This window comes from Lactuca serriola, chromosome 1 (assembly GCF_051521515.1).
Source record: "Lactuca serriola cultivar US96UC23 chromosome 1, Lser_US96UC23_V15, whole genome shotgun sequence".
Taxonomy (NCBI): Eukaryota; Viridiplantae; Streptophyta; class Magnoliopsida; order Asterales; family Asteraceae; genus Lactuca; species Lactuca serriola.
The window spans coordinates 194379685-194401436 of NC_136408.1; the positions used below are offsets into that span (position 1 = coordinate 194379685).

Here is a 21752-nt window from a genome sequence, read left to right on the forward strand (position 1 = left end):
CATTGGTAGCATAAGGGTTGACCTTTTTCAAAATTAGATTTTCTATGGTACTGACATTTTCTCTTTGTTTCATCCCTAAAAGAATCCATCCCCTCCCCCCTCCCCCAACCCCCGCCACACACACCACGAAAAAAAGAAGGAAGAGCAAGAAGATAATATCACACTTGAAGATGAAGCTAAAGGTAAATTTGTGCTTAATTTTATTAATTATAACTTCAGTAAGAATCTGATATCTTACACCCCTTCTCTTTTTTTTCCGTCTCTCTTTGTGTATCTTATGGTCTCTCTTTAAAAGCAATTGAGTGATAGTTGTATCCGATGGCTTGCTTGATTTCCTTTGTTTTTCTTGATGGAATCTGGAGTTGAAATCACTATCTCTTTGTGCATAACCCACCACTATAAAAAATGGTGCAAAGGACAAGAATATGGTTTATGTTTGGTGCTACATACCTTTAACATATTTCAAATACTCTCTATTTTGCTACTTTTCAAATACTGTCAAATTCTCGGTTCTTTGGTGACCCTTTGGTAATCCTCAGTCTCTCTCTCTTTCTCTCTGTGTGTGTGTGTGTGTGTGGTGTTAGGTCACTGATGCACAATTTTTTGTTTTATGTTTGCTCTTAATCATGTTTTCATTTTTTTTGTAGGTCAACATGAATGAAAAGTATTATCAATTGGAATAGAAAAAAAGGTACTACAGTTGAGTATTAAAGTTTTTTTTGTGAAATCTGTATGTTTTTGTGTATGAACTTATGTATGTTCAATCTTAGGCTTGAGTTATGAAACTATGATTAGATAAAAAGTAATTCCATCATTCGACATTTACTTGATCAGGTGATATGTGACTGATCAATCAAATAATGTTTTGAGATATTAATGATTTAGTTATTGGCTTCCAGCTACTAGTGTTACTAATGGTTGATAGTTTCAGTTGTTGATGATGATCATTAAGAGCTGATGTTGGTAATGGTTGATGATTTCATGAGCAGCAATGTCAGTTATTAGTTAGGTATTAAAACATGGTATGTAATAAGCGTCATATTTTTTTTTATATAGGGTGAACAAATATGTAACAAATTTGGAGGTGGCTTGGAAAGAACACTACCATGGGAAAGAGTTAGAGGCTTCTTGAAGATGTCCATGTTCATGTACCAGAATCCCTTCAATTAAACTTGGACATGTATGCTTTTAACTGGTAGGTTATTTTCATGACATTTTGGTTCTGAAAAAAATTATCAATCAATTGTTATATGTCAAAATCTACCCTATGTCTTGATTATCTATCCCATCTCGTAAGTCATGTCGATGTTGATTAAGTTTTTTGAATCTTATATGTTCTAAATATGCAGATGAGTTTGCAGCTGCATAGATAGGGAAAAAGTAGTTGAGCATCTACCACTTTGTCACTTATACAGTTAATGCGTGATATATTAGTGGCAAATTTTTCCAAGGATTGTTTTTCATGATTTACTTATCTGAAATGACCTCCGAGGTCCTGATTTTGCCTTCTTTGTCGATGCAACAACCTCCGCCTGAGGCTTCCATCCCTTTTTGGTAAAAGATATCAAAACCCACCGCTTACTTTTCTTTATTGTTGTCTTTTTATTTCTATTTTGGAATTTGATTGTTTTAAAGATTTTTGTTTTCAGGTTTTGACGAATCATGATAGCTAAAAAAAGGTTATATTAAAAAATTATTTCTTTGAAGGTAATAGTTTGCTTCAACCTTTTTTTTTATTATACGATTTGTTTGTTTCATTTTCACACTTAAAAGGTTTGGATTTCTAGAAAATAAAGTTTTTGTTGCTTAGTTTTCTGTTTAAGGCTTTTGATTTGGTGTTTTTATTTCATAAATATAGTAAATGGGATTCATAAGTCTTTTTTTTCAAAATCCATCATATGTGCCTCTAAAAGAGGTCTGATCTATAAATATCTTTGAATTTTCTTATTTGGAACTTACAAGAGTATTTTATCTCATGAGGTCTAACTATCATTTTTGCATTTGAATATACAATTTTTTATGTTGACTTGGATACCTATTTCATGCATATTATCTAGAATGCAAACATAAAAATGCCAGTTACATCATCGAAAGCTAATTTTGATGAAGCATGTTTAGCTTCTGTTTCTTTCACTATCTTCGTCTTTCTCTATGTGTGTGTACAAATGTTATATAGTCTTAGTATGTATAATCATGTTTTAGGCTGCTATTTCGTTTGACATTTAAGCTGCTATGAAGGAAAATGTAAGTTTAAAATCCTCAAAAAAGGAGTTGAAAGGATCAAAATCCTCTCAAGTGGATTGTTGTACAGAGAAGAGAGACTTTCTTTTTCATAGCTACTAAAAAAAAGTTGTAATGCCATAAATTATAATAATAATGGTTGAGATGGACACAAAAGTTGATCTTGATGTTTTATGTGTAGGTATTTAAGTCAACTCTTGCATCTAATAGAGCTTCTGAAACCATATTTTATGGATCATAATGATACGAGGGATCTAATAAAAACAAGCTAATAAAAACAAGCTAAGAATTCGTGTCTTAGGTTGGAAAAAACCATATTTTATGGATCACAATGATACGAGGGATATTAGTTTTGATGTATTTTGACATTAATTTTTGTAAATGACTAATAAGTAATAACGAGAAAGGTAAGCATAACCAAAATGATATGAGTAACACTTGAGTTTGGTTGATGTATGAGTGATTTAATATATGTCAATTTATATGATAAACTTTGACTATGACATATTTTTGTTGATTTAAATTTATTGTTTGGATTATTGTTTATTTAGTGTAAGCAATTTTTGTACATTAGATAAAATATTTGATTTATGGGTATGTATAATATCATGGCAATAAGTGGCAATCAAATAGATAAATTACACACCTCGAAATATCAAGTAAAATTTTGTCATCAAATAAACACATGATAGCAAAATAAAAACTAAACGACAACATAATAACAAAGTGAATAACCAACATAAATCATAATTATATTGAAAAAATGAAGATTTAATCGGGATTGTAATCAACAATGTACATTTAATCGAACGCGTAATTAACTAATCGTTTCTAGAATCCAATTTTTGAATAAACTATTTGCACCCATCGCTTGGCGCAGGTAAACGACTAGTTTATATATATATATATATATATATATATATATATATATATAAGTAAGCCTTATTTCTTAGAAATTGAGCAAAGTGGGATGAGATGGATGCATATGGATTAAGAGAGGATTTATTTGGAATTTTGATGGAATTTTGTAGAATTTTTCTTGATTTTAAGACGACTCGGTATGGGCCTTGACGAGAAGCGACGAGACCCACGTGGCACTCCGCGACGCCGTCATAACACGGTGAACACCGCCCCCCCTAGCCGTTGCTTCTCGTCGCCCGGAACTCGTTGCGTTGGAAACGAGTTGTAACGCCAAAAAAAGATACGTTGCACATTTTTTTTACCATTTAATAACGGTCCATTTCAAAAAAAAATTACCTTTTTACCATTTATATATATACATACACTTTATTTCAATTTTATATATCTTTCTCTCATTCTCTCTATATCTTTATACACATTTTCTCTCATTCTCTCTATATCTATTCAAAAAATGGAGCAAAACCCAAACACCCTCCTCCTTCATCAAACCCAAACACAACCTCGCATCTCGGATTTGCGGGGTACGAAAATTATTTTAACCTTTTGTCGTCTCAAGGTTCACCACAAATACCATACCAAGGAGCCACTTTCAATACCACTTCACCGCCACTGCAATTTCCCAACTCACCTTACGTTCAACAAAATCAATTTTGTCAAAACCCAAATGTACAACAAAATCTTTTCTCTACTTTTGGTTTGATGCAACAAACAACCAATCAACCGTCACCTACAACACAACCAACAGTTCAAGTGGAAGCAAGAAGTAGTAGGAAAGGGAAAGGGAAAGGAAAATCAAAAGGGAAATCAATAGCGGTGGAATCTGAAAATGCAGACGTTCCACAATGGTGGGCACCGGAGGAGGAATACGCTTTGACGACGGCTTGGTGTGCTACTTCAAAGGACGAACTTCGTGGAAATGGAATGAAAAAAGGAGCTTATTGGGGGGCGGTGCTCGACAAGTTTCACGCTATTTTAAAGAAAAATCCGTATCGCAACAACGACAGGTTGAGCAGCAAATGGGGTATGATAACTAAGCGATGCAGCAAATTCAACAGTATTTACAACCGGATTGCGGCGCAACAACAAAGTGGAACCAACGACTTTGATTTGTTCAAAGCTGCTAAGGAAATATCGGGTCGAAATGGGTCATGTTTTCGACTTTGAAAAATCATGAGAATTGTTGCGAGCGGATCCAAAGTGGAATAAAACGCCTACATCGTCGTGATTTCAATGTTATTTTAGTTATTAATTTAGGTTTAAAATTATGTTTTTTAATTGTAATCGGATTGTAGATTTTAAATATTATGTCTATTTTTTTGTTTTTAAAATTATATGTTTTATAAAAAAAATATATTGGTTATTAAAAAAACGCAAAAAGAAAAAAAAACGAAAACAAAAAAAAGGTAAAAAAACGAAATAGTAAAAAAAAATACAAAAATAAAAATATTTATTTTCAAAATATTGGTGTTACATCTTGTTGTATCTTGTTGCCCATTTCCTCACTTGGTGTTATAACACCATTTGCTTATGTGGCATCTGAGGTGACACAACTTGGTGTTGCACCTTGTGATCCAATGCTCTAAATAAAGATGTTGCCTTTCTGTCGGTTCGGGTCCTGATGGGTAGGTAGCTGCTCCATTTGACTTTCCTGGATAGTCCACAGATGGAGTACGTGGTACTATTTTTCTTATGTTGGTTAGCCTTATTCATGCTTCCACTGACTTGGAGTATGTGCCACCGCTATTATACACCGGTACATGTTATCATTCCCTACAAGCATCGTATTATTCTTTCTCTCTCGTTCTCCGTCTGTTTTTCTCTCTCTACGGATGCACCACCACCTCCCGTCGACATTTTTACTCCATTTCTTTCACTTGGGTTTCCATCACTTACCGTAATCTGAGCCTTAAATCTCTATCCTCTCTCATCTTCGAATAAAGCAAAGTTCAGTGGAATTCATTCAAGTACACCATAACCAAACCGCTTGATTTTCTCCTGTAAGTTCATTTAGGTTCCTTCTCACTCTAATTCACACTTAGATTAAGCTGTTTGTTTGGTAATTTCTATATTTTTACCATTTTTGCATAAGATTGGTTCCAATAAGGATAAATCAGATTGTATTGGTTCCCTCTTTAGATTAACATTAGTTATTTATAACCATACCTTCTGGTTCGAAGTCACCGTCTGAGATTAGTCATCGTCTCCTTTCGGTATGAGACAACATGTTTCATAGAGAGGACATTTATCCTCTATTCTCCATGCTCACCACTTCTTCTCAAAGAAGACATCTGATGCAATCAAATCTTGAACACTTTGTAATCTTTATATTCTTTTTCTATTCAGTGAACACAAACTCTCTCTCTCTCTCTCTCTCTCTCTCTCTCTCTCTCTCTCGCTTCCATCGACACTCGATTCTTCTTATCGGTAAATTTTTAGGAATGTTATGACTTTCTCGAACTGCTCATTATCCAGTTGTTTTTTTTACAGTAGACAATCAATGGGATGTTTTCTTACACCATCAAAGAGAACGAACCCAGGCTTGAAAATTGAAACCCAATAAACTTGAAACTAAAGACAGATGTTCGTAATTGTAGTGATTTAATATAAGTATATAACCATCCAATTCGAAGAGTAAAAGGTTAGCCACTTTTCCCTATTTCTTTCATTTTCTTCTACGATTTAAGACTATATAAAATCTTCATAGCTCTCATCTTATTCTTCTATGGATTAAGACTATAAACCATCTTTAATTTTTCATGTTTGCTTTTAGTTGTTCGTAATGGTTTTTTACGTGAATGGACTCCATGAGATGAACAAGGAATGAAGATGTGCTCGATTCATTTAGAATTTTTAGTTTTTCATTGGCAACCACATGTAAGTTTCCTCTTTCTCATTGTTGGGGGTTAACATTGACAAATTGGTAATCATCTAAGTTCATAGTGAAATTAGATGAAAAGTCAAATGGTTAATATGAATCCGTTTTTATGCTTATTACAGGAACTTATTGGCTCCTTCATTTTCAATTCTTTTGTAGGTATGTGGCATAATGAAGTAGTTTTCTAGGCCTAAGATAAAGAAGGTACTCATTTCCTTTGATAGTATGTAATTATTTACCATGATAGTTACCTTAATAGTAAGGTCCCAATTCCTTTTTCCCATTATGTTGTATGGGTAAAAATTTCGATGGATGAACAGTGTTTGAAAAACATAAGAGAAAAATAATTTATACTTGGGTACCTAAAATGAAAGGTAATTGAGAGAAAATTTGTGAAAATAGTTAATACTTAATGTTGAAATCCTCTTTCCCTAACTTTTTGTGTTAAGTAGTTTTGTCTCTGTTAAGTTAAACAAAAGCATTCATGTATACCTTAATAGCTCTATGCATTAAATCTATTAAGAAAGAAAAGAAAGATTATCTTACTTTCTTTAGTTAAAGAGGAATTTCTAATAGAAATAATGCATCTTTCTGACTTGGTACCGTCTGAGTAAGTGAAAATACAAACTCACAATTCATAAATCAGTGTTTATTTATTTTTATTTTTCAAATTTCATATTATGTCATTTTTTTTTATCCTTATTAAGCTCTAACCAATGGTCATCGATGTTGCATTTTTGACATAGTTGCTTGCTAAAACATGTAGTTTGATTCTCTTTATTGTAGGGATATAAATTCCATTTTATTTAATTTTAAGTTGCTTAAAATGAAAAATCACCATGTTTTGTAGGTCTATCCTTCTATGGTGACTCTTAGTCTCATACTCGTTAACAATATCCTTCTATATTAAAGTAATTTTATATTTCTCCTTATTACTTGAATAAATCAATAATATATTTTACTGAGTATGCAATAGAAGAAGCATACTTTCATTTCTATGTTATAACATCATACTTTCATTCGGAGATGAGATTTTAGACATTGTTTTTCGTGTATAATAGGACTATGGATGGCTTAGTATGTCTTGGTGTTCGGAAAATATACCTTTATAACTTTTTAAATCCAAAAATATAAGATTCAAATATAAATGAACTTAGGATATCATTATATTTTATTAATTACAACTCTCTGCCTCATGAGGCTATGTTTTTACAAGAGAGATCATTAATGATTTAAAATTTGGTGTATCAAATAAAAGCCACTTACTTACTTGTCCAACTCGATGAGTTTTGCAATAATGCATTTTTCAGTACTTTCAATTCACATACAAGAAGAACCCCTAACAGAGTTGAAATTAGAAAACCTATAATTAGTGTTAAGAGTTGTTGATTTTGATTAAATGCTTTTGTCCTCCAAAATGAGCACTGCACTTGTGCTTTTAGAAACTTTGGTTTGTATAGAAAAGAAACTTCAAAATAATTGGCACTATTATATTTATTGTGTAGATCCTCCTGGAGAAATCAACATGGTTTCAAAGATCAAAGCCCACATATCGATAGTCAAAGGTGTGATGATGGAGAACATTGAAAAGATAAAATATTTTGGGGTGTTTATTAAAGGATAAAAAAAATACTTCTACAAGTATTTTATAGGAGGTTATGATATTGCAGTTGTTTAAATATAAATGTTATGGATACTGGTCATTTGGGAAAGTTGAGAAGTTAGTGTTTTTTTTTCATTGATCAGCATGAGTGTCAACTAGAGCTAAGTTTATACAAATAAATCCTGGGAAACACTTTATCAAGCAATTGAGCGAGAAATTTAAGATTGAACATTATACTAGGATGATCTATTATACTTTCATTTCATTCCATTATAACGTTGTACTTCTAATTTTGTTTGTAAGAGTTGTCCTTTGGAACATGTACACAACTATAACACTGTACTTTCTATATTTTCTTATTAAGAATTTTGTTTGAATTTTATTAGTAAACCTTACATTTGGACCGACCATGGGCCGTGCTTAGCACGACCCTTTCACTTCCCTAGTATATATATATATATATATATATATATATATATATATATATATATATATATATATATATATATATATATATATATATATATATATATATATATAAAAGAACATAAAAAAATATCTATTATATAATATGATTTTAATAATGTAGTTTTAGCTTTAATCTATGATAGAAATCAGTCGTACTTTCTGGACCGATTTTAGTCTAGTTTAAAAAAAATGATGATGAGATTGATTACTGATTGGTGGGCTGGTCTAGACCAAAACAAATCAATTTAATCTTTTTTAGGATGGTCATCATGATTAGTTTCAATTCTAATTGTTATGCCAATTTTAACTATCTGTATTTAATTGATTTTTACATAATCAAATTTAGATTGTATCTTGATTGAAAGTAAATTTTACATTTGGTTACAAAAATACATCCAAATTCTAACCTTTGGGAAAGTATGTAAGACGTAATCAAGATTCAATCAACACCAAATATGATTATGCCCCATAACTAATCACGATCTGTGATTAAATTAATATGGGATAAGTTATAACCCATAAGGCTCATCATTCCTAGCTAGCATGCTAAAAAAATCCTTTGAGGTAGCTAAGAAAGTAACTTAGATATAACTTACATAATAAAGCTTATGTCAAATGGTATGTGTTTTTTACCCAAAAGCTGAGGGTTTAAGTTTTATTTATGACATAAAAAATATATTTATAAATATAACAATAGATTTATCAGTTCTCTGTCTAAAAAAGAAAAAAAAAAAAAAAAAAAGCTAATTGAGAACCTTATTAAATTCTATAAGCCTATGAGAATGACATGTTACATTGGGCGATTATTACAAGTCCTTTTGATTGATAATTTTCTCTTATTTTCATTTTAATTTTCAGTTTTATCTTTTCTTATCACGTTTTTTTTTGGAAAAAATAAGACTCCTATGAAAACCATATAGCAATATGAAAAAATATTAAGAAAGAAAATGAATTGTAATTCTCTTACATGTTATTGATGATACTACTATCTATTTATAATACAAAAGTATGTTACTATTCTATAACTATTTCTAGCTAACAATAATTACAATAGATTAATTAACTAACTGACCGATAACAAATGAAATATAGAGATAAAGAAATTGAATTGAAATTATGACCGATAACAAATGAAATATAGAGATAAAGAAATTGAATTGAAATTATGTTACATGTTATTGATGATACTACTTTATATTCATAATACAAAAGTAGATTGTTATTTTATAACTATTTCTAACTAACAATAATTACAATGGATTAACCAACTAATTGAATGATAACAAATTTTCTCCACATGTTGAATCTTAACATCCTACCCTCAAGTTAGACCTTAGTGAATATCTTGAAGGTTCAACTTAGACAAAATAATATATTACCGATAGTTAATGACATTGGACACACTTTCCAACAGAAACATGTTAGGATCATTTCCTTTCGTATTAAAAAAATAATTGAAATTATTGTCGATAATCGGATTGGAATTCATGATTTGTGAAGAAATAAGAACTAGTAATCGAATCAAGAACTACGATAGATTTGAAAAAAGCTCTGATACCATTATAACAATATGAACAATATATGGAGAGAGAGAGAGAGAGAGAGAGAGAGAGAATGAATTGTAATTCTATTACATGTTATTGACGATACTACTTTCTATTTATAATACAAAAGTATGTTGTTATTTTGTAAATATTTCTAACTAACCATAATTACAATAACTTACTAACTGAATGATAACAACCTTTCACCAACAGAACCTTTGTAATTTTTATGGTCTTACCCCCAAGTATATTTTTTCATCCAATTTTACCATATATTTGCAAATTGTAAATTCATGCGTTTACCTTTTTCATGGTTCACGCTGGTTTGACATTTTTTTGTTGATGTGGCATGAAATGTCAACGTATTATAAAAAAGTGGAAAAAAATGATGAGAAGGAGGCTCGAACTTGAGACCTCTCGGGCTTATGCATCGTCTTATCGGTGAACCAAACAATATTTTTGTAATTAAAGCTGCTTTAATTACAAATATATATATATATATATATATATATATATATATATATACACACACACACACACACATAAATATATATGCACAAACACTTAAATTACAAAAAAGATATATTCGTAATTAAAGTAACATTACTTACAAAAAATATTTTTTGGTTTATTGGTAAGGCGCATGCATACACCCGAGGTCTTGAGTTGTACCTCATTCTCACAATTAGAGGTTGTTGTGATATGTGCTCCAAGGTTAACGTCGTCTCAAGGTGGTTCCGTCTGAGTTAAGCCATGTAATAACAACAATGAAGAAGTGGTGCCAGTTGACGTCCGAGAGGTGGTCTCGGGACGAAGCTCCGATGGTCTAGTTAGTTTGACTATATACATAAGAATGCAGAGAATAAGGTTTTAGCTGCAAGGAAGCGATGCCTTCCTCTGAAGGAGAAGGATTCCTTTTATACATGTCATCCTTTGAGCATGATCCCAATGGTTTCCTTTGGCCTGAGCTAGCAGGATGTGGAGAAGTCCCATTGTTGGACCGTTCATCACTAGTAGTCCTCTCTGCTATTGGTGCAGAGGGAATAAAGGATAATGTTCTAAGCATTATACTTGTCGCCCTAGGGAGCGATCGATTGTGTTTTGGCTTATTATAAACTAGAAATTGTCGTCTAGAGTTGGACCTGGGCGCGAGAGCACCAAACACCAAGGTCCTAGCATGAGGCAGCGAGGGCGAGGACTCGAGTCTGACACTAAGCTGGTTAGCGATCATTAGCTAGGTTATCCTAAAGATAGCAGCTATGTTATCTTTAACGTATTCCTAGAGGGATATGTTAACAAGTCCCCTAGGCTAGTAGGTGTAGGCATTGGGGCAACGTAGCCAAGTCGTTCTAGCCTTGATTAGGACACGTGTTTGACGGAGATGGTTTGTATGTTCAGCTGATGTGATGGAACTATCAGCATAGACCGTTTCATCATGAAGACAGTTCAATATTCCTGGTCCTCATTTAAACCTATCTCATCAAGAGTAGTTTTCTTCTCTCTTTTTTGCTCTCAAATGCTTCTGAATTCTCTTTTATTCTTTTTTCTTCTCTCTTGTGTTTTCACTAAAACAACAATGACAAATGATCGATCACTAAAACAACAATGGCAATTGATCGATGTGGAATCAATCCGACTCCAGAGTAGTTTGAGTCTTTGCAGCTCCGCTTTGGTTTCATGTCAAAGCACGGAGTGCAATTTCCAAAAAAAAAAGGGTCCACCATCTATCAGCCGTCATTGGGTAAGGTTGGAGTCCCCATCCAAACTTTGAAGCGGGGTTGTGGTTACCGAAGACTGATTTCTTCAACGAAATCATGTGTCAGTATGCCTTTTCTGTGTACGATTTGACCCCTAACGTTGTAAACAAGATCCTAGGATTCAAACTGGCTTGCCGAGCACTTGGTGTTCTTCCTCAATTATAGGTATTTAAGGCTTACTTCAACTCGTCTATGTAGTCCAGTGTTCACACCTTCTCTCAGAGATGAAACATACATGCATTCATCATCAACCAAAAAGCGCCTAAGAAGAACTGGAAGGACAAGTTGTTTTGGGTTAACAACAACCTGGTTGGTTTTGGTTATCCTCGTTTGACCACTTTCTTTTGACTGAGCATCGCAGCTGTGGGGTGCGAGTCTGACTGTGGCACATGCGTTAAGGAAGAGCTGTTTCACCAGGGAAGATTGTATCTTGGTGGTGGTGGGAATGAGTGCCGCCTGGCAAGCCCGGGGGAAGATACCTTAGTTCTTTTTGAAATAGGATGGTGAGTACTCTTCTCCTCCCCCCTTGTTTTTTCTTTTTTTGGGAGAAGAAAGGGGCTTGATAACCCGTTTTTTGTTTGTATTTACAGGTATCAAAAGGGTATTATCCCTTGAGACGGTTATGCAGGGCAAGTATAAGGGCGATCCACAGTACCAAAAGGTGGACCTGGTGGAGACTCTTCCTCCGCCGGTTAGTGTCGATCGGGTGTTGGTGCTCACCGCTTCTTCTGTTGTTAGGGGTAAGGGATATACTACCCTGACTAACCTTGGTTTGTTGGATGTACCAGTTGGTGGCATTTCCTATAACGATCCAACACCTCAAAATTCTGAAGATGATCCGATGAAGGAGGTGTTGATCGGTGGACGTCGTACAACCACCAAGCGGCAACTAACTTGGATGGATTCCCCTCTTGCGGAAGATGTTGGCGCTAACACTATTGACAAACTCCTTCTCAATAAGCATAACTTTGATTTTTTTGCTGGGAGAGTCCAACACGATAATCACGATCCCTAATCATGAGAATTCTCAACAGTCGGAGGGGATAGACAAGGAGGCAAAAAAACCACCTTAAGAACCGAAGAAGGAAGATGAGGATGCTATCGGCCTTGACGTTGATGAGGGAAAGCTTGAAAAGAAGCTGGAGGTTGACCTCCAAACTACTCCTGGCTCTAGTTTGTCTCTAACGAGGGAAAACACTGTTTTTGGTGTTTCCCCTTCGCCATTAGTGGCTCTCGACATTTATTTCTCGGGATGGACGCTTACTTATGAGTCCTTACTCTCTCAACATGTCGTTACATATGAGTGGTGTCGTCATGCCTTCCCTTCGGCTACAATGGAAGCACTGACATTTCTATCTGATTCCCATATGCAAACAACCTTTAGTATGCGGAGACCCAGATTTCTCCCTACTTGGTGGCTGCTTCAAGGCACCTGCGTCATGTGGACTCAGACTTGGCAGAATTAACCGCCGTCAAAGCTGAGTGTGACGAATGAGAGATAAATTATTGATTCTATAGGAAGAGAAGTGTAAGTTTGAAGAACGTTATGATTTATTGGCCGAGAAGAAAGCTTAAGTGGAGGACCAAGTGATAAGGTTGGATGGTGAAGTGGAGCGTCTGTCTCAGCAAATGGAGACCTTGATGGTGTAAAAGAAATTGTTGCAGGGGCAGGTGAAGCGGCAGGGTGAGCAATTGGCAATTGAGGAGTTGGAGAGAAGGATTTTGGAGGTGGAGATGGCTTGGATACTCAAAAAGGGTATTGTTCGTGTGATGGATCGGGTCATCGAGAGCACTGAGTTTACATTGGGGGTCCGAAAAATGAAGGCATCGTGTGTGGTTGCCAGTGTAGAGGGTGGTAAACAGGCGGTGCGGGAGTAGGTGGTCATTGGAAAATTTAATCCAGAGGAGCCAAGTGCAGTTGTGGAGAAGACCCAAATGAACGACTCCGTGAAGGCCTGTATGGAGACATAATTTTCTTCATATCTCTATTTAGGTGAGCTAGATTTGGCGGGCCTTCATCACCTATACCATGATTCCAATGCCGAGGGGAACCCACAAAAAGGTAGCTCTTTGAGTTTTGGATCCTCCTCGAGTCCACCTGGTAATTTATCTCTCATATTTCTATCTCCCATTAGTTTTTCATTTTGATGGTCATGTTTTAGAAACACACTTTAAACAATCTTTAACTTGGTTTGCGACCTTGGGGTGTGTCTGCCAGACAATTTGTTTTAATTCACTGCGTAATGGTATGATTATCTTTTGCTTGCTTTGTTCCCAGACGATTTATGTTGGTCGTTGGTTTGGTTTCTTTTCAAACGTTAATGTTGGCCTATGAGGTGCATTGGTTCTTGTTTTTCTCACTTGAGGGATTTCTTTCCAAAGGTTTGTGTTGGCCTTAGAAATTAACTGAGAATGACTCCTACTTTCTTTGTAGGGTGTTAAGACTCGAATATTTCCTCCTTATGATAAGTGAAAGTTATTTGGTTCACTAACTTAGTTGTTTTACTAGGTTGTTTTGAACTACGATTTTAGGATTTATTCTTAACCAAAGTTTTTTGGGTTTGGCCCAAGATTTCATGCTCGCAAGCTCGGGGTTCGTCATTTCTTCTTGTCATTGGCTTGTGTTTTTAGGCTAAGGCCTTGGCTAGCCTTCTTTTATGGACCTTGTTTGGTTCACTTTTATTAGGGTATTCACTTTTAGGTAAAGTTTTCTAGTTACTCTTTAAGATTTTGTTCTAAGTTTTGGGCCGATGAGAATTGCACTCTGGCCTTAGTAATCTAAGTTTGGCCGAGATCGTCACCTTGAGGCGCTTAGGACTTAGGTATTTTTTTTATATTAAGGGAAAGATTATGAGCCTTTATAGACTTTGTTCATTGTAACTGATGAGTTAAGAAACTCTTTGATCGTTTAGATCTTTAAACAGGTTAATCACAAAGACATAAACAGAAATATCAAACACAAGAGTGAATCAAAATATGTCGAATGATTCAATAGATTCAATCCTCAGCAGAGCTCGACAAAGAACTTCCGCTGTAGAGGCTACTAGGGTTACAAACGATAAAACAGAAAAATTTCTATGAATGATCCACTCCAAATCTTACGTACTAAGATGCATGCAAGAATCTATATATACTAAACCCTAGAACATAAAATCACGGATGGACAGGCCCAACCCGGATACAAAAATGGACTAAAGAACGAGCCCAAGACGCAACACTTAACGGACCCTACAATCTCCCCCTTTGCGTCAATTGGAGCGAGATATCATTTTGGCTTGCTGGGTCCCGCTGCAGGAGCTTTCTTGGTGGTTTCAAACAGACGTGGAATGAGGGCAAGGATGGTCTGTCTGAACCGAATATACCATTGGATCATGTCATCAAAATATTTCTTGTCATCTGCAGAGTTCTGCTTGCATCGATTGATGATTCCCAGAACATGTTCCAAGCATGCAGTGGTATACAAATGTTTATCTGCCAAGGCGGACATGCATTTTTGGCCTTCGTTCCTTGTGAACATGACAGAGTTCCGCTTCCGGTCGATTCATCCCATCTGCATCATATTTAAATCACTTGCAGAACCAACAGGAGAGATGGTAGGCTTTTTCTTGAAAATACTTGCGATCTCCTTATCCATCTTGGCAACCTCCATGATGTAGCAGACCAACATCCTTTTGAAGTGATCAATGATTGGCCCATACTTAGCTTCATTAGTAAGAAGGATGTTGTGCAGAATGATCCAATCATGTGGATTCAGGTTAGGAAGATCGACAAGTGAAATAGCATGTTCTGTTTTGGCAGACCCCCTCAGCACTTTGAACTGAACGTTTGTGAAGTTACCCTCCCGAAAGGGTTTTAGGACCTGAACGTTAATGATATTCTAAGCACTCCATGTCTGATACTGAGGCTGAGCAGACCTCAGATATAATTCAACGAGTTCCCTATAAACCTTTGGGTGAGGATGAGGGACATCAGCAATATGGGAGAAAGCGTGAAATATGAAGGCCTTTCGGGTCAGTGGCATATCAAACTGAGAGTCGACAGAATTGATCCGGTCCAAGTAAATCACCGGTTCGAGCCACATGATGCTGGGAGTATCAATTGCCTCTTTGACAAGCTTCTCGAGAGTCCATGGAGGAAATAGAGTTTTTCGACTCTCAAGGAGATCATGAGCCTCCTTCATTTTTCTTTCATTCGCCTTGGCCTCTCTGGCAACGCGAGCACTCATGTCTTCATCCTTTTCCCGACCTTGTTTCTTCAAGAGATCAGCGATGGTCTCTTTATCATCATCGTAATCACTGTCTTCAATAATCTTCTTGCCTTTATCTTTAGCACCCGAACCTGAAGGTTGACCTGTTGGAGGAGGTTCGGTTGCTTTAGTAGAAGTAGGAGGCGGTTGAGACACATCTTCTCCCCTTTATTTTGGATGGGCCACGAACTCAGGAAGCCCTTCAATTTTGCTGAGTAGATCAAGGGAGGGAGCAAGCTTCTCAGCTAGAGTACGCCTCATAGAATAGTTCAGAATGGGATCATGCGCTTCAATAATGTTGGAGAGGGCGGCGTGAACATCCGAAACACATGTAGAAATGACCGCTCGCTCAGATCGGAGAGATGCAACCTCCTTTTCTGATTGGAAGAGTTGAAGACTCTTGACCTTTAGAGCAGTGGTTTTTCGAGCAAGAGCATCCATCACGGAGTTTTCTGAAGCGAGATCTTCTTACAGCTTTGTCAGGCGCTCCTCAACAGTCTCCTGGAAGGTTTTATTGTCATCATCGAGAGACTGACGAAGACCGTTAAAGGATTGCAATTCGGATGTGAAAGAAGTAGCCAGCTTCTCGACAAGAGAGTCAAGCTTCGCTGCATTGGAATCAGCGGCTCCCTGTAAAGACTTTAAAAAAGTGTTAGCATCGACAAATAGTTTTTCGACTTTTTCGGTCGCAGAAGCACACGCCTTGGTAGATGCGTCGATAGTAGCAGTGGCAGAGTTGATGAAGGCTTCATGAGCCTTGGTAAACGTATCAACTAGCCCCTGAATGGCAGCCTCTGAGATAGTGGACCGAGAGGAAGAGGAGGAATCGATGAGACTGTCGATTTTCTCGTGAAGTTCCTTGAGATGCTTTTTAGTGACAGGAGCATCATCGTCATCATCACTTTGAACATGATACGGACTATAGTAGACCGAGTCAAACGTCATGTCTTCTCCACCAAGAAAGGGTTCATCATCTGCTGAGTGGTTGGGAGATGAAGGCGAGGGTGGAGGTTCGGTTGTGGTAGTAGGTTCGGGTATGGAAGTTTGTTCTGTAGCGGGTGTGGATTCGGGTGCTGAAGTATGAACCCCTGTATCAGATACGTTGGTTCGAACTCTAGTGGTGGTTGTTGTCGTAGCTTCTGTGAAAACAAGAGGTGGTACAAGGATAGAGGTGGGTGGTATTTGAGTAGTGGAGGTTATGGGGGGAATGGAAATAGAGATAGAGACTAGAGGAGGAGATACTGGTGTGGTTGAAACATGTACCTCAGGTGAAGGCGAACGAGGAGGAGTGTCACCTCGAATCGACTCCTCAGAGTCTGAGCTCTCATCCTCTGATTCACTGGAAGAAGAGGCAAGAATGATTTTGCGCCTGGGTTGAGTTTTTCTCTTCTTAGGTGGAGGTGATTGAGCTGCCTTCGAAGGTTTTCGCTTATTTGGAGAAGGACCTTTTGCTCCTTTGACAACTTTCTTGTCTTTCCCCTTTTCTGGTGTCTTTCCCTTGGGAGCAGGTCTGTCAGCGTCGTGGATTGATTGGATCATTTCTGGAGTGAGCTCTCTGGGGCCTGAACAAAGAAACTCCTTGTAAGTCTTGATGATGCGACTGTCCCTTGGAATACACGCATACATTGACTCAGGGATGGAGCCAACAAACTGAAATTTAGAAGCATCAGACACTATGATCTTCGTTGAGTGGAAAATACCGATCGAGGAGAGTGGAGAATCCGCAACGACAGGGACATGATACTTGTCTATTGCCCACTTTGTGACCAGAGTCCAGAATCTGGCATAAGAGATCTCAGAATGGCGAGAAGTAGACGCAAGGCTTTGAATCAGCTGTTGCCATAAAACCGATCCATAGTCGAGATTGACTCTGTCATACAACCCATAGAGAATTGTCATAAACAGTCGGCTAGCCCCATCAGAACCTGCACTTCGTTCTGATAATCCTTTGAACAACACAGTGAAGAAGCCACCACTGATGAGTAAGACTTGATTTCGTGAACTTGGTAACAGTGGTTAGAATTTCAGTATATCCCATGTTGTAAAACATGGAGAACAGCTGTCCCACAGGAATAGACTCAGGGTTAACCCTTGACTCATCAGGCTTGGACCCTAGAAGCGAACATAATCGCTGTTTGGAGATGGAGGTTTTGGTATCAAGAATGTCGAAGAAGATGTGATCGACAGACTTGTCATATTGGTCAGTCGAGAAGATCTACGATAAACACTCCATTGGAACGAGTTCAATCTTGGTTAGTGCTGGAACCAGTGGAGAGTGTTTGAGACACTCCACAATTGGGAACATGAATGCGTCGTAGACATGGGGGGTGAGATCAATGATTAGGCTTTGGTGAGGTCGGATAGGCAGAATGTGGGAAGTGGCGTGAACAGAAGAAGAATCCACCATTGAAGAGGGTTTTTGGAGAAGAGGATGAACAGTGGGAGAGAATAATCGTTTCTTGCTCTCTGAATTTTGGGTGCAGTAAAGAGGTAAAAGACTTTAGGATTTACCCTTTATACTGTGGGTTAGAGGAGATAGAAGAATCGGCCCCCAAATCTTCTTGAAAACCGAAGCGTTTCCTGAGTTGATTGACGCGTGACAGTTTAGCAACCCCTATGATTACGCATGAGAGAGAAAAACTCTTCCGTTTTGCACGCTTTCCCATCAAGCGCCGTTTTGAATGCCAAAACGTTTAGACTTTCGGCTGAGTCAGCAACTTATCCTTATAAAATGAGCTGTCTTCATAGATAAAAGTAAACACATGTAGTATTAGCCATAACATCCCGTTGAGAATATTTCATTAAAACCGGAGCCATAAAAATAGCTTATAATGAACGAAACCAGATTTTTGGAAAATCAAAAAGATTTTCGTGCATAGAGTGTCAAAGATAAAGAAATAAAGTAACACATATGTGGGAATTTGTGATGTCAATAAAGACATGAAATAGTGGATCCCGGGCACGAATCTCTTCCTTCAAAGTCAAGAGAGACTTTAAAGTGTTAGTGTGGTTTCCCGTTGAATTACGATCAATCACTTGTTAAGAAGTGTTGAAAGACATCTTTTAATAAGGCTTATTTGGGAGGCTTTCACTTTAGTTCAGAATTCCTGATCTTGACATAAGACAGAAATCGACTGAAGAACTTGTGAGACCAATGTGGTCTGTTGAACAAGTAGGCTTGGATAATATTTAAGTGACATGTTAGAAATGCTTGGTGTGAAATCTCAAAAAAACAATTAAAATTGGATTCGAAGGGAAGAAATGTTATGGTATGTAACGATTTCATAAGAATCACACAAAAGGAAAATTAGAGATTTCATGGTACAACCACTTGGGTGAATTCGTTAATTCATAAATGAAAGCTAGAACAAATTTAATTGTTCACTGTGAATGCATAGTAGGTATTGAATTGTGGGTTTCACTTAGCACGTAGTGACACGGAGCTAAGATCACTAACACAGAGATTGTGTAACCATAAACCTCAGTGGTAATTTCTGAGAGTCTCAAGGGTTACTTGTATGAAGCGAATATGATGGAGAAAAATATTTGAGGTGGTATAAAGAAACCAAAGTACCTCTGCTATAAAAATAGTGACCAAGCAGAAAACTCTTAACTCATATGAGAAAAGAGAAGGTAGCTCATGATTAGAATAAATGTATCAGCCTAATTGGGAAGACAAGGTTTGTATATACCAAGTCAGTAAGGCTTTATTCAGAATCAGTTGAGGCTTTGGACGACATGCAGCAGCATGCTTCTAGGGACACTTAGCTATGGAAAGTGTGAGAATGATACCTGGCCCATCGATAATCTGTAAACTATTAATATAAACAAAAGAAGAGACAAAAAGAAAAAGAAAATATTTTTGGAGTTTTTGATATTTTTGTAAAAAGAAAAACAAAACAAACCAAACAAGAAAAAAAAAATTGTGGAACCGAACCCGAAATAGACCGAACGCTCGGTTCATTTCAGTTCAAAAAAAAATGTTTTTGGAATTTTTGGAAAAACTATTTTACAAATGGGTACAACCAAAAATATCACCTTGTTTAGATAAGAGAAAAAAATGCAATGGGACCGCGAGCGTTCGGCTCATTTCGCTTCCAACATTTAGTTCTGAGAATGTATTTTTGGTACTGACTCCGATTCCATCATACCTAGGCCTTGCAGAATTTTATTAAAACTTGCTTCAGGAAGGGCTTTGGTGAAGATGTCAGCCAGTTGATCATTGGTTCGAACAAAGTGAATCTCTACATTTCCGTCTTCCACATGATCCTTAATAAAGTGATACCTCATTGCTATATGCTTTGTCTTGGAATGTTGCACTGGGTTATGACAGATCCTAATTGCACTTTCAGAGTCACAATATAGTGGGATCTTTTTCATATTGAGTCCATAGTCGCGGAGTTGGCTTTGGATCCAAATCACTTGAGATGTGCAGGAGGCAGCTGCAATGTACTCTGCTTCGGTTGTAGACAGGGAAACACATATTTGTTTCTTAGATTGCCAGCTTACCAACTTCCCGTCGAGAAATTGACAGCCTCATGTAGTGCTTTTCCTGTCTAAACCACATCCTCCAAGGTCTGCATCTGAGTAGGCTTGAATAAAGAAACCTGAGTTTGAGGGATACCAGAGATCGAGAGAGGTAGTTCGCTTCAAGTACCGGAGGATATTCTTCACTGCCAGCATGTGTGGTTCACGAGGATTTGCTTGAAACCTGGCACAATAGCACACAGAAAACATTATATCAGGCCTGCTAGCTGTGAGATACATCAGGGAACCAATCATTTGGCGATATAGCGTTGTGTCAACTGCCGGTTTTTCCAATGATGGTGTGATCTTGGTCCCGAACGCCATAGGGACGTTGACTTTTGAATCTCCCATCATGCCGAACTTGTCAAGAAGAGTCTTGGTATATGCTTCCTGGTTGATAAAGATGCCTTCGGGTCCCTGTCTAATATTTAAACCAAGGAAAAAGTTAATTGGACCCATTGAGCTCATTTCAAATTTTGACTCCATCAACTTTCTGAATTCAGCTGTTAATCTAGGATTCGTTGAGCCAAAGATGATATCATCGACATAGATCTGAACTATCATAAGGTGGTTACCTTCCTTTTTACGAAATAAGGTTGGGTCAACCGAACCTTGTTTGAATTTAGACATCTTTAAAAACTTAGTTAGTGTTTCATACCATGCCCTAGGTGCTTGTTTCAGACCGTAAATTGCCTTATCTAAGATGTAGCAGTGATTTGGATATTTTTCATTCACGAAACCAGGAGGTTGCTCTACGTACACCGTTTCTTCAAGTTCCCCATTCAGAAAAGCGCACTTCACATCCATTTGGTAGACCTCGAAATTCTTGTGTGCAGCATAAGCAAGAAATATTCGAACAGATTCCAGCCTTGCTACTGGAGCAAACGTCTCTTCGTAATCGATTCCTTCTTCCTGGCAGTATCCTTTTACCACTAGCCGAGCCTTATTCCGGATTACATTCCCTTCCTTGTCCATTTTGTTCCTGAACACCCACTTGAGACTGACGACTGAGGCATCTTTCGGTGTTGGAATGAGACGCCAGACCTTATTTCTTTCAAACTCTTTGAGTTCGTCTTGCATTGCCTGGACCCAATCTGAATGATCAAGGGCAATATTGACGGTCTTCGGCTCAATTTTGGACACGAAAGAATTAAATATGCAAAACTCTACTTTGGAGAATAAAGCAGTTTGTTTCGCCTTCAGTTGTGAACGAATTAGAACTTTCTCTGATGCATCACCCACTAGTTGAGATACAGGATGATCTCTGGTCCATTTGGTGAGAGGAGGAAAGTTTGGATCATAGGATGGATTCAATTCAGCATTTACCATTTCTTCCAACTCTGATTGAATGTCATCGTCATAGAGCATATCAGAATTCTCCCCCTCGACAGATGATGAGCCAAGAAATCTTTCTTCAACAGGGCTTTCGGGTTGATCCAGACTTTCGGTTGTTACTGGACTTTCGGGTGCATAGGGGCTTTCGGGTGCAACAGGACTTTCGGTTGCAGAGGGGCTTTTGGGTGCAACAGGACTTCCGGGTGCAGAGGGGCTTTCGGGTGCGTCAAAAATT

The 21752-nt window shown here is 37.1% G+C and overlaps 1 long non-coding RNA gene across 2 annotated transcripts; it reads left to right on the forward strand.

The window, feature by feature from the left end:
• Nucleotides 1-4879: 4879 nt before the first annotated feature.
• On the forward strand, nt 4880-7960 carry LOC145102475 (uncharacterized). 2 transcript variants are annotated; one of them, XR_013706167.1, is made up of 5 exons: nt 4880-5159; nt 5653-5800; nt 5933-6036; nt 6197-6241; nt 7543-7960. It is a non-coding gene; the product is annotated as an uncharacterized LOC145102475 (long non-coding RNA). The 2 variants fall into 2 exon arrangements; XR_013706165.1 differs by having other exon boundaries at nt 4882-5159; nt 5650-5800.
• Nucleotides 7961-21752: the final 13792 nt, after the last annotated feature.